The sequence below is a fragment of the Centrocercus urophasianus genome, unplaced genomic scaffold (assembly GCF_019232065.1).
Source record: "Centrocercus urophasianus isolate 14NV4802_14NV808 unplaced genomic scaffold, USGS_Curo_1.0 seq_2, whole genome shotgun sequence".
Classification (NCBI taxonomy): Eukaryota; Metazoa; Chordata; class Aves; order Galliformes; family Phasianidae; genus Centrocercus; species Centrocercus urophasianus.
In genome coordinates, this window is record NW_024884755.1 from 2584240 (window position 1) to 2598424 (window position 14185).

The 14185-nt window shown below is 37.9% G+C and overlaps 1 protein-coding gene across 5 annotated transcripts in view; it reads right to left on the minus strand.

The window, feature by feature from the left end:
• The window catches only part of FTO (FTO alpha-ketoglutarate dependent dioxygenase), a 227629-nt gene that overhangs the window by 189115 nt on the left and 24329 nt on the right, over positions 1-14185 (minus strand). Inside the window, exon 1 of one of the 5 annotated variants that reach the window (XM_042821626.1) lies at positions 4838-4860. The exons of the other annotated variants lie outside the window; for them this stretch is intronic. The gene's annotated coding sequence lies outside the window, so the exon portion shown is untranslated. Of the gene's footprint in view, positions 1-4837; positions 4861-14185 lie in introns of those variants that run through there. 5 annotated transcript variants of the gene reach the window in all.

The window sequence follows — 14185 nt, forward strand, 5'->3', positions numbered from 1 at the left end:
TTTTTTTTTTTTTTTTTTTTTTTTTTTTTTTTTTACTTTGCTTTGTGGATCTAATAGATATGAGACTCATATGCCATGGAAAGGCTTAATAATTTTTTATTAAAATAATGAGGCTAAATGCTGGCCGCATTCTAAAGTGATTGTTGAAATGGGCGTATGAATGAAAAACACTAAAAAAACCAACACAACAATCAGAAAACACAACCATCTATTGAAAACCATCACTGACCATAATTAAAGTGCCATAATCAACTTGTGCAATTCCAGCAGAAACTCTGGTTGGATGCTGGAAGTGACCTCAGATCCAGCTGACTGCATGCAGGTTTTCTCTGCCCCTCTATCTCTCAACTTTCTCTTCACCTCTGCTTCAAGAATCTCCACCAATGTTTAGCCAACTCTGTCACTGATGAATTGCTATGAAAAAAGGCTTAGTTTTCCAAGATGTATGTTTTTCGTTTTTGTTTTTATGATTTCTACCAAAGCTTTGTTTATTAACAAAAACTTACTAATAGGAATACAACTGAAAGATCATAAAGCCATTTTTGTTATCTGGAGCATTCCAAATAACAAAAGCATTCAATTCTCATTTTTATTGCAATATTTTCAGCTACATGAGCACTACCAGTAAAATAACTGAAACTGCAGCTCGTTCTAAACTTGTTGCAAGAGGAAGAACAGATGACAATGGAACACAGTTTTTAAACGAATATGGTTGTAATAAAAGGAAAAAATCATCATAACCAAAAAAATATGGAGGAACAGATAACTAACAGTTTTCTAAAAGATATTTATGCAGAAAAAACTGCATATTTCATCACTTAGATGTCACTGCAAATTGCTTATTCCATAGAGAGCTCATCATTACAAAGCAACAATTCTTATTCTTCTCATAAATTTTCCTTTTCATAATCTTTTCAGGTTACAACTGTTTAATATGTTCCATATACACTGAAAACAGATTTTTTACATTCTGGCAATCCTATTATAAAAAGGGAGGAAGGGGAAGTAGTATACATTACAACTCCTGGCTCATAATAAACACCTAAACAAGGACAGGTGAACTATGACAAATGTTAACACATTTTATTCAGTGGTGGCAAACAACTGAAATTTAGGCACCAAGACAGAGGACAGACAGACTTAAATTACGAAAGCAGTGTAGGAGATTTTAGGGTTTATAACTACCAGCGCAGCCAAATAGAAATCTGAGCAGACAGTTCTCACATACTCATCTCCTCATTCACAATCTGCTGTTCTTCTTACAAGACCGACAACACAGCAGCACTGGAATTTGGAAAGCAGAACTGTAATTTTTCTAGGTCTCTAGTTTCCATTGGGGACACATTATATATTGACATCAAGTGAAGCAGAGCATAATGCAGCTTCAGATTATGTTGGCAGAAAATGACATGCTAATATGCTGTATATTCCAAAACAATAACTCTTTTCTATTATGAAAAGCTTGCTACAATTTTATTACATGAAATCACTGAGAACATTAGATTGCTTCTGTCAGCTGTAAAATAAAACCCATTAAACAGCCGAAAAAAAAATCCCGCATTTCAAACATGGGCTCGACTGTGGGAAAAAGAGGTGGGAAGAAGAGAGATTCTGACAATTTCTTTGTCAAGTCTCAGCCTCCTGGCAAAAACACACACAACATTGAAATGCACTCTTGTGTATAGGTAGTACGCGCTCACATGTGATTGTCAGATCTGGCTAAGTGCCGCGCCTCAGCTGATGTACAGACTAATACACACAGCTGGGTGGTGGAACGCACTGCTCATCTCCTATGCGAGAAGCTGTCACACGGATGTCAGAAGCATCAGCCACTCTCTAGTACCTCCAAAAAGTCAAAAAAAGGAAGTCTGAGGATCTAGCTGCGCCAGCTGGTTGATGCCAAGTGTAAGCACTGCTACATAAGCACTGCACAGAGCGCGTCTAATCCTTAAGAAAACCCTCGCATACAAAAAATTGCCTTTCCTTGAAGGTATCTTAAAGATATACTGCTAAACTGTTGGGTTTTTTTTTGTTTGTTTGTTTGTTTTTTTACATTTTAAAAGCTATTGATGCCAGAACAGTTTATTCACACATCCACATCATTTCTTATGTTTTAAACAACAGATTTTTACACATACGTGAGCCACTCTGAAAGTAATGCCTCCTATTTACTTCCATGGAAACCACAACAGATACAAAGAGCACTATTTGATCCAGCAAATTCTCAGCTACAACATGCTATTTTGCAACACAGTCATCACTATTAACCGTGCATTGCGGCCAGCCACAAACAAAAGCCCGCACGCCACGCTCATAACGATCTGCATCAGCAGAGGTCACTACTGTCACCGCTGCTGAAACGCACCACCCACCACTCACTGTGCTCACATCCACTTGTTGGCCTCCATGAACATTCAGCAAGCGTTGATGAATGCCAACAGGCGCCATTTTTTCCACGTGGAGTAATTCAATGACACAACTTCTCTTCCTACGCGCTTTCATGTCAGACACCATTCTGTCAGATTGCCCCTCTGCTGCCATCTGTCACACAGCAACAAAACGTAACACAATGGTGGTGGGAAAGTTCAACCTCTACTGCCATAACACCAGCATCAACCTCTGCTGTTATAGGCCAGTGTATTAGAATAGGATGCACTACTTGCTGAACAGCTTCATAGACTACCAACCAGCGCCATCTGCACCATCCCTGTAACATCAGCAGACGTTGTGCTTTCTCCAGGGAACTTTCCGGAATGCTGCACTTAGGCTTCAGAGACCAGAATGAATATCAAAACACTAATACTCAATTTTAGAGCATCCAATGAACTTCCTGGAGATACTAACAGTATCTGATCACGCATTAGTAATAAATGGATATACTGATAAGATGGTTGGGTATAAATTTCATCACATGGAATATAATAAGCAGAATCTCTCAACCAAAATGTGTACAAGTTATTTCATGGCACCAGAAGTTGTGCACTGAACATTACAGAACAGGAGAAGAAATTACAACAAAGCCAATCCACACCAAAGTCACATATCAAAATACAGTATCATATACATAGTTTGTTTTTGCAGCTGACATTTTCCTGCAGGTTGTCAATGCCGTTCTTAAAGGGTTTCACTTCATTGTAAAAGAGAACTTCAATAATTATGCTACAAAGGTTTGTCTCAAAGGTAGAATTTCTATTGAGTTTCATCAAATCTTCTCCTTCCAACTGATCGATCATTATTTTGGTTGAAACAGCGTATTGAAAAGTAACTGCACTCAAGTACTACTGAAATTACTGCTGAAAACAAATTTAAGGCCATAACATCTCAACAACTTCTAACGCATAAACAATCTCGAAGCATTAAGCAGAAAAGTTGTTTTTCCAGTACTTAGTATAAAACGCACTCAAGAAATTATTGTAGAAGTTGCAATTATGCACAGAAGCCAACTTAAGGCAATGCCAGCAGGATTTGCCTCCAAGATAACCCCCAGGGCTGTTTGCTGCCCTGCATTTCCCATGAACACGGGGGAAAACATCAGCTTTACTACACCAAGTAATCTCTCCGGGCCTGGAGCAACATCCCATACAGATGCAAAAAGTCAGACACAGATCAAAGACATGGACAGACAATAATGTCTATCAAATATTTAGACATGTTGGCTTTCAGTTCTACAACAAGCACTCCCTCTTATAAGCAGTGACAATATATGATTTATTCTAATTAGCCCGTTTCCCAAAAACATGGCTGTTCTTCATTGCTCTGAAAAGGTACATCTCGTTATCCCCCCCAAAAAAGATATTGCAGAAAAGAGGGCAATTTGAAACTTCAGACAAGTGCATTTGCAGCATATGCAAGCAATTTGCATTCAGCTGTTGGGTACGTACCTTCACCTTACAGTCAGCATTAGAGAGAACAAAGCAGAAGATGAATCCCACTACGGAGAACATGCATGGAAAGATAATTCAGGCAAACCAAGCATCTCACTGTTGCATTTATCTTCCTGTTGTCTTCCTGTTTCTACAATTATTGATTTTCACTCAGTCATATTTTTATTATTGGCAAGGATATCATATACTCAATAAGCTGAGCACCGACCATCTGTTATATTCTTCAAAAGGCTGAGAACAGGCTGAATGCTTGGATCACCTCCTCAGGCAAGTATCAGTGTGCCAGGTATGCTGAAAATAGCACCGTCAACAAATTCCCAGGGTTGTAGTTGTTTTGGTCCGAGTTTGTTTGTTTTTTGAAGGCCTCTAATCAATGATGAAGGAAGTATCATCTCCACCTCCATATTATTTTCATCAGTAGCTCTTCATTTCACAGGAGGTTATCAGAATTAGAAAGGCAGCCCTTACTTCCCCCACACAAAACACATACTCTCACAACAGAACTCTACCTCAAGCTCAGACAAAAACATTTGCCTTTCCATAAGCCCCTCCTTTCTATTAACTTTTTCCTTCCATAAGGATGCACAGTGGGGTCTGTGTGGTTTTGTTGTTGTTTTTAAGCTAACTGTTACAGAATGTGGATTTACTTCAGGTTGCTGATGAAGAAAAGGGTTCCTCTCAAGTAAGAGAAAAGAGGAAGATTAAATAATTTATATGGTCAAAATACCGTGATACCATAATAAGATCCCATTTACAAAAAAAGCAATCACTTCACAGGAACTTCCACAGCCTTATTCCCCAACATTCTTTCACATGATTATTAAAAAAAAAAAAAAAAAAATGAAAAAACAACAACCAAAAAAACCACAACCAACTTTGGTATATCTATTAAGGTAGGAATGGGATTTTTGAATTTGACATTTCTTTAAAGTATGAAGCCTTCCAAGTGTTACCTATTAAAACTTCAGAGCAACCGAGATCCTTCAAGTGGCTCACTAAGAACAGTTCTGTCAGAAGCAAACCTAGAGTAATAAAAAATACATTCTAAGTGCACTATTACAGCTTTTATTTCTCCATTATCACATATATTAGATTTCAGAATTTTTTTCTTCCAATTATTTGTGTAAATGCCACTCATTAAAAGATCTTAAGGGACTGGCCAATTTTACAGCACCGTTTATTCACATGAAAACGTTATGTTTCCAGATTACCCTTCATTATAGTCAAGATTTACCAACAGCCTTGCCTGTGCTACATTCCTTCTGTCAGAAATACTGGCAGGCATCTGACCACGCTATTCTGTGCCTTGCATCCTACAGCTCCTCCACCCTCCCCACGATACTATATGCCAAACCCATTTTCATCTTAATGACAAGAATTTATATTATTCTCTATAAACGAATGTTCAGATTATCTATGACTAGCGATATTTAACAGCCCATAACTCCATTTCTGAACAACACTGTACTTGAGCCTGCTGGTCATTTAATACAACACCATGCATCTGGCTCTCCCACTGCGATGCAAGCAGACCTCAGCCCTACCACCAACCTCTGTAACTGAGCAGCTGTCTAAAGGACTGCTCGATGCTCTCTCCTGCGAAGGTACTGCTTGGCTTTACTTACTCATTTCAGCCTCTTTTCGCCTCCCTCATAAATCAGCAGGCCCAGATTCTGGCACACACACAGACCAGTCATGCATACATACAACATACTTGACTGATGTAACTGAACCACGAGTTAATTTATGCACTGAGGCAGCTTAGCAATGTGTGAAAAGTGTCTTTGCTAACAGTATCCCCCCTCTGACCGCTTCGAGATGTTAAGTGCCCCTTAATTGTTGTTTTAACCTACAAGAACATTACTCTTTTGGCCAGTGGCTGCTAATGGAACAGGACTGGCCATTTTCTCATCCAGTTGAGCATAGATATGTCACACATGGTTTAGTACTTTATGTAACTATAATAGAAATTTTAAATGATAAATCATTCAAATGCAGCCTCTTTTTGCTGACAAAATGTCCCTGAGCCTCCTCAGCATACCTCTCAAACCTCTACCATCCCCGCAATCATACTGATACCAACATGCATTCCTTGTTCCCTGTATCATTTGTGTATACTCTTCCAATGGGCATCATTCAGCAAACAGATCAGCTGTATCTGACGAGAAGAACCTTCCAACTTCAGGTGAAAACAACCAAGCTTCCATCAGGTATCCAATTTTTTTAATTCACATTTATATGTGGGCAAGAGCACACAAGCATCAAAGAAAATACTTAAAAGGGTGGATATTTTTAGGATCAATATCTTGTTTGTGGATCACAAGGAACTGGTTAAGGATACTATGGCATTTCTGCTTGCCATACTTTGCATAGTTTTGTAGAAAAATACTTAATATACGTTGAGAAAGCACATTTCTTAACCAAGTAATCAGATCACCTCCACTGAACTGGAAGGTAGAGACCTTTCTTAGTGACTGTCACCAATAGTTGATTTTACACAATGCATAAAAAATACCTCAATCCACCCAGTCCCAAGGAATCAAGTACAATGGTTTGATCAGGTGTGAAATCCTGAGCAATCCTTTAGCATAGAAAAGGATTCAGTAAACTTTAAAACCAGATAAAGTAAAAATAAATTATAAGGAATGTTAACAGTGAAAAGAGAATACATTTGGCAGCGCTGCCTGCACACTGAACAACCTGTTAAGATGAGGTCTTTTTTCCCTCCAATGCATTTGTACCTCACTTAAGATGGAACCTTTGGTTTCTACAGAAATAGTTCAAAGCACTAAGCTTACATAATAAAAGAAGATGTATGCATGAAGGCATGCCCCATAATAAGCAGACATCTGGATTTGTGTCATGAGAGAACAATTGCTTTGAAGTCACTACAAGGAATGCGATCAGCTATGACTTCTGACAACTCCTCTTTGGAGATGCCCTCCACCAACCAGCGTGCGAAAGAAAACTGGCTGCAGGAAAGAAAATACCATATTCCTGTGGGAAATTTAGACCTGTTGATCAAGGTGATACCTTTTGAAATTGAGATATAAACCAAGACTGAACTTGCAATTTCTGTTGTGGGTACAGTTGATTATAGCCTTTTATCCTATCGCATATTTTCCATTCAAATTACTAAAGCTGATTCTTAAGATTCCTCATGTGATCTAGGCAAACACCAGCGCTTACAGATGAACTATCAGAACCACCTGCAAGATCAAAGATGCAATGAACTTTCTTGCAGCTTTTTATCATTTCCAGGAAATACTGGGCTTCGCAGGAATCCTGGTCTATAACCATATCTATATTTTACGTGTTAAAATATCCCCCAGAAGAAATAGCAGTCAAAAGTAAACTGAAAATAAAATGGATGCTTGGAAAAAAAAAATAATCCTGAAGTCCCTAAGTTTAGCATCAAGTTTGGTTTCCAATGTTCCCCTGATAACAATTCCAAAGATAGTGTTAATGCAGAAAGAACAGGTGCTAAGTGCAAATGCTTGTGCCATGAAGTCATCTGCAGGAAAGATCAATAAGGAGCTAGAGCATTAAATTTCACAAACTGTAACTGTCATGTCTATTACATAGTACTTGAACATCATCGTAGGGCTTTTTTTTTTTTTTTAACAGAATAAATGTTATTTTCCACAGATTTTATAAGTAGAACAGGCACCACAAAAAGTATAAAAGCACTCACAAATCTGGTAAAATTTGAAGACTTCTACAACCAGCTTAGACATCATATTTAATTATTTAAGAGGCTTCTTCACTCCATAATAAAAAGATGGTAATACCGTCAAAGCCTTAAGGGTAACAAGAAATGTGTTCCAGGAACACTCCCCTCATGTATTAGTCACATTTCACCAAATACAGAGCTTTTAAATGTTACTTCTGAGATTATTTTTGAGACTATATATCATACTTCACGAAATCACTGCAGACAACAGAAGGGTGTATAAGGTCCCCCAGAATTCAGCTGCAGAAGCAGCACCCTGACACCTCTTCCCTGCAATCCTGGTACTTTGTCCTTTCCAAGGACACAATAAACACCTTCCTATAAATGTTTCTCATGCTAGAAAAGCCTTTGAGCAGAAGTTCTGTGCAAGTCACCTGTCCAGTCTTCAAAAACATTTAAAGGCAGCTGTCGTGGATTTGCGATCACAGTTCACAAGTGTGGCGTCATACAGATTGTCAACATTCTTCTGAAAAAGCACAGTCAACAAATAACATCTTTAAAGCTACGCAGGAGTACAAAGCTAATATGGTGTTGTCATCCTTTACAGCCAAGGGAAAACATAAGGTAGATAAATTTAATGTAATAATAATAATCTAATATTAATAACCAATATCACTGGTGAAATGATGACAATAACACTCACTTAAACCTATAAACCGCAGTTCTTGCCTTGGCATAATAAGACAACTATTAATAAAACCCTACTGATTTTGGGCATCCAAATTGAAGAAGGATATTTCTGTATTGCATTCATTGAAAGAAGAGGATTTCTTCTTGTAGCAAGAATGAGTTACAGAAAAAAAACCCTCAAACTGAACAATTCAGATGTAGTGCAAAATTCAACCGTAGTTAATTTTGTTTAGCTTGACGGCTTTGTTTTGTTCACAGCCTCCATAATAAGCCACATGGGGAACAGAAAGCTAACATTTAACATTAAGTTGGCAGACGATTAGCAAAACCCAGAGTCCGAAAGAACACTAGGCAAGTTCAGACCAAAAACAGGGAGTTCAATTTAAAAGCAAGGATAATTAGCACTGGAGAGGAGTACCACTGCATGAGATGAATTTGCCATCAAGAGAATTCTTTTTATATCAAGTTTGGATGTTTTTTCTAAATGATACGTTTTAGTTCAGTGGTTCCCAACAGACTGCAATGAATCATCCATTTTTCCTTCACTTCTGCTTATACAGGCTAGCCAAATAAACTGCAAGCAGTAGAGATGCTGATTGTAAGTTCGATGCATCTTATTCCTCCATTTGGTTTTGTTCAATCATTTAGCCATGTACCTGTGGTCAGTGAATCAGGAGGCACTGGCCTGCTTCTGTAAGAACATAGTTCACTGGAGTCTTAAAGCTGGTATTAAGAACTCTTCTGCATCACAGCTCAAATGAGCTTGGACAGGAGTTGTCGGGATCTGTATTCCATTCTACTTGGTACCTTGACAGCACAATCATAAAGTCAATGTATTACAGTAAAAGAAAGGATTCTTCAGTTTTCTTTCACTCACATTTTATCCTCAAATCATCTTTGCACAATTTAAAGAATAAGCATAGGATGTGCTAACAGATAAAATACAAGAGAGCACTAATCTACTCTGAAAGAAGTAGAACTGTTGAGCATTTTGCTTTGTGCCAAACCAAGGAGCACTTCATAATGTAAGTCAACATTTTGCTTAAGAATACATTTGTTGAGCAGAATTGAGAACTGTTTACTTTGTGGTGGTATTTTTCCTCCCAACTGAAGCTTTTAAGAAAATATCCTAGTTCTTGCGAAGACTGTTTTCACTTTTACCTCTTGCATGTACAGGCTTCATTCTTATTAACTTTTTCTAATGCTCACAATGATCAGCTCTAATTGTACAGAGCAAAAGCGCCACTCAGCTAAAGCAGCCATGCGCAAAAATTGTTTCTTAAGCCTTCCGTGTACATTTGTTCAGGGGAGACATTTGGCTTCTCTTTTTCCACGTATGTTTACATTCCCAAGTGGCCTAAAAGTCAAGATAGTCCTGTTGCTGTCACCGCCTGCATTGTACAAATGAGAAGGAGGTTGCTGGTGTCAAGTCTTCTTCCTCTTCAAAAATTACTTTTTCCCTCTCCAAACTGTATTTTCAAATAGGATTTCTGAAGGTGAGAAAGACAGGTGAGCAGACAAAGGACCATTCCAATTTTCCTCACGGCTCTCCTTTGTCCCATTTGGTCTCTTCAGATAGACAAGAAGATAAACTAGATTTATACTAATGCACATCCCAATATCCCAGCTGCCAAATTCAACAAGTGAACAATTCCTACAAAGTGTGCTAATTTCATCAAACTTTGTTTGGTTCTCAAATGAAGAGAGGCAGCCACACTGATCTGCAACAGATTCTCAAGCTGCATTCAGATTGATAGGAAATAGTGCACATGATCAGTCAACTCTGTGGAAACGCTAAAAATTGAACCCATGGAGTGATCCAGTAAGCGAAGTGTACAAAAAAATTGGGCACTTTTAAAATATAGAGAGTAAATTATTACATATAAGAACAACAAAAGCACACAGTAAATTAGAACAAGTGAAGGAATTGGAATGATAAAGAAAAAGGGCTTTATAACAAATCCACAAAAGAAAAAAAAATCAAATATGACTGTAAAACAGAGAAGGATTGTTCTGAACTATTAAAATATTTTTAAAGGCATACAGGCAGGTATCTATCTAAGAGAATAGATGAACACTTCAAATTCAACTCTCTTGCTTCCTTGGAGGATATTCTCAATATGAAAATAAATTTCATTTTCCTCAGAACGTCTACAGTACCTTAAGTCAACCATTTCATAATTCGATGCAGTGGTTTTGTATGTTGGGGTACTCTCAACCTGAAATTCTAAAATCTAGGCCACTCTTTTTGACACATAGTATGCATGTGTTAAAACTATCTGAGTGACAGCAGTGCAGATGCATTAATAACAGAGGCTGAGGGCAAGGAACTGACGTTAAGAGAAAGCTGCCAGAGTCACCTTTGTTCTTATTTGCTGGATTCACTGCAGGATTACTTGCTTTTTAAAGGAGAATCACTTCACTGGTAACTAGAACTCACAAGAGGTGGGGAAAAGAAAAAAGGATCAACATAGAATAAATAAATATATTTATTGGGAGGATTTTAAAATTCAAAGCTATCAGACAAAAGCAACAGTTAATGGCCAATGTTTAATACTACATACGCTTGAAATCCCATCTTAACTAGAAATGAGAAAGCTTTTACAGTCTGAAAACTGTTGGAGGCCCTGTGTGAAATGCCTCAGTTGTCTCAACACAGAGCTAAGCTTCTATATGACAAATGCCTCAAATCACTGTAACCTGAATGAATTCATTGCTTAGCAATTTCATTAGATTTTTACTTAGGAGTTGAACTAAAAACATCTACCTTTGCCTACTGATTCTTGGGGAATTTTTAACTTCCATTTGTTCTTGCCACGATATCTGCAAAAAAATAACACAAGGTGAGAGGGATCCCTACCACAGTACTTCCACCAGAATAATTTTCTACAAGTCATTCATTTCCAGCTAATAAAAAGCAAAAAAAAAGTCCTTTTTCTCCTTTTTGCAAATGCTAGAATAAGTGCTTGAACATCAGTAGCAAAAAGGTCACCCTTAATGTGCATGAGAGAACTGTTGCACCAAAACGAAGCACAGCAATCTGTACAAACCTTGGCAGTGCATTACACAGGCTCTTAAAGCATGCCACTGTTAAAAGTCAGTGTACTCTACCTTCCACAGCTGCTCATTCACTTGCTTTTATTCCAAAAGTTGACAAGTTAACTGTTCTACGCTTACAAGTTTTCAATAGTCCATTACAAAAAGACTCGCATTTGTTTGTGTTACACACAGGGAATTAAAGAGAAGTTAATATATATCTATTCACTATGATCCTGCAGAAAATAGCTGTGTTGTACAGGGCTCAGGCTATGACCCGCTTAACTTCATTCACAGAATGCACGATCCATCACGTACAGAAGCACTGTGGAAAATGTGAGGTGTTAGTAAGTACCACCGTTAGTGAGAAATTCTGCTAATTATTACACCAAATAAGCACAGTCAACAGGCCAGAGCAGTAAGAGGGCATGTTTCGGGGCACTAAATGGCTGCCTTGAATGGAGACGAATACATTACAGTGCCCCCTAACAATAAAGCAAATCACTGACACTTACAAATCCAGGCAGCTCCAGCAGCACAGATGAAGAGCTCACGACTGTACTTGGCATACGGCGATGTTTCAGTGCCACCTAGTGACGTGCACTTTAACTTGATTGTCTCTCAGGATTCATGGGACACCAAGAGTTCAAAAGCGAACGCAGTTCAGCAGAGAGCATGCAGAGCAGCGGAGAGCAGCTATGCTGCAGAGGGAAGGCACGTGGGGTCACATGCAACAACCTCCTCCACGTCCTCTAACATTCAGATACTTAAATGGCTGATAAGGAGTTCTAAACATTTTTATTACAAGTTGCTCTTCTAGATAAAAGAGAAACACCTTCCAGAAACAGAAAATAGTACGTACCAAAGTACATGCACTATGCCCAAGAGAACTTGGGTATTTTATGACGCTGATTTCTCTTATCTAAACCTTCAACTGAGATCATTTTCAAAAAGGTTTGTTTTCCTTAATTGAATAGACTTATTATCCGGAGTGGTTTCATAGCTTAAGTGTTTTAGAGACTGCAAACTAAGCACATTGATTCCCCGTTTGCATTTTGACACTTTGTATGCTTCTGCTGCTGCACTTATTACTGTAATGGAGACTGCAGCCATTTCACATTTCCACTGTCCTGCTGTGCTTCTGCTGAGTATTGCACGTGAATTCTTAGCTTAATGCAAACTAAATGAACTTTATGGTGCAACCTAGTCCAGGAAGAAGCTGAAATATTTTATGCTGACTACTGACTGATGCAGGTTGAACTCCAGCACAAATTCCTACTGGTAACAAAACCCAGAAATTCATGGGCTCAGGTCAAGTAAAAGGCACAGAATGCAAAAGAAATGCTAAAATAATCCAGTATAATTATAAATGAAATTGAAAGCGAAAGCTTGGACTGAGAAAGCTTACTGAGGCTGTTTGGAATGGAATTCTTATTTTCCAATTGAATCCAAATTCAAAAGGTACTGAGGGACAAGGTTTAGTGACCATGGCGGTGATGGGTTGATGGTTGGACTAGATCAACTTAGGGTCGTTTCTACTGGAATGATGTGATTTTATGATGCAAAGAGCCTTGACACTGCAGGATTAAAAATCCCTTAGAAAGAAAACTGAGAAAGCTTCACCCCGTAGTAGACAGTAGTTTACAGTAGTAAACAAAGATCAGAAACCTGTAGAGCAAACATATGTATGATATTTGACCCACACCACACTTCAGGACCTGAACTGCCACCACAGGAATCAATACTGCCCCTACTATATATGGCAAATGAAAGAACAAAATAATCTTACTCCTTACACGTTAGAGAATTCTACTCATGGCTTCTCAAATTAGCCTCCAGGATTAAGGTTTCTTTCCATAAAGATTTATATCTGCTCTTGTATCTACGATGACTAATCAGTGCTCAAACAAACAAGGCCTTAGACTTTCCATGTTCATGATCATAGTCTCAGAGACGCTGATTACTTACAAACATGGATGATTTCAGCACAGACAGCCGTGTATTAAGAAATGAATTGCTTTCATACAACAAAATCATCAAGCTGGGAAACAACTCTAAGTAAAAACATAAAACACATTTGCACAGAATTCTCTTTACTAGATGATATTTAAAAAAAAAAAAAAAAAAAATCAAACAACCTTAGTGATCACTTAAATCTACCTCATTTTGCTATCACAAATAAATTGATACAATAAAAAGTGGCTTGCTGTTGCTCCATTTTACTTTGTTTTCCACATTGTTTTTATTAGAAATTACAGACCATTAACTGTTACTAGGTTAATCATAATAATACAAGCTTCAGAGTATGAAAAAATGAATCAGTTTACAGTCATGTAGCAATTTAGAATGCATTAAAGAGCATAGGAAACTTCAACACAATTCATCTGCTGTCACTTTAATATAAACATTGAGTTGCTGTATTGTGTTTCTGATACAGTAATTTCTTTTCTAAATCACGTGATAAGCAAGTGGGACCCAGTTTGGAAAACACAGCACAAGCAATACCAACTGTTCTACAACTGTAGAAATATGAAATGAGGGCATGCTGGACACCAATAGAACAGGTTCACTTCCATCAAAGTGCTCTAGAAGAAGAGGGAAGGAGAGAAAAGCATATTGCTTCCTGCTTTCTTGCAGGAATTCTTTTGAGTACAGTCATAGAAGAGCTTTCTTTTGGACATGAACAGCTGATTGACATGACAGCTCCTGTTACCAGCTGCAGTGTAAAACTACAGTAATTGTAGCTAAAGCAGAGCAATGCTGAGTTTTAGTAATAGACAGGCCAAAAAGTACTTCTGTTTAGTATTAAACATTATCATTATGCAGTTATTAATTCTTATTCAAATATCAACCATACTAGATTACACTGATGTCTTGTATAACAGAAATTACTTACAGGCTC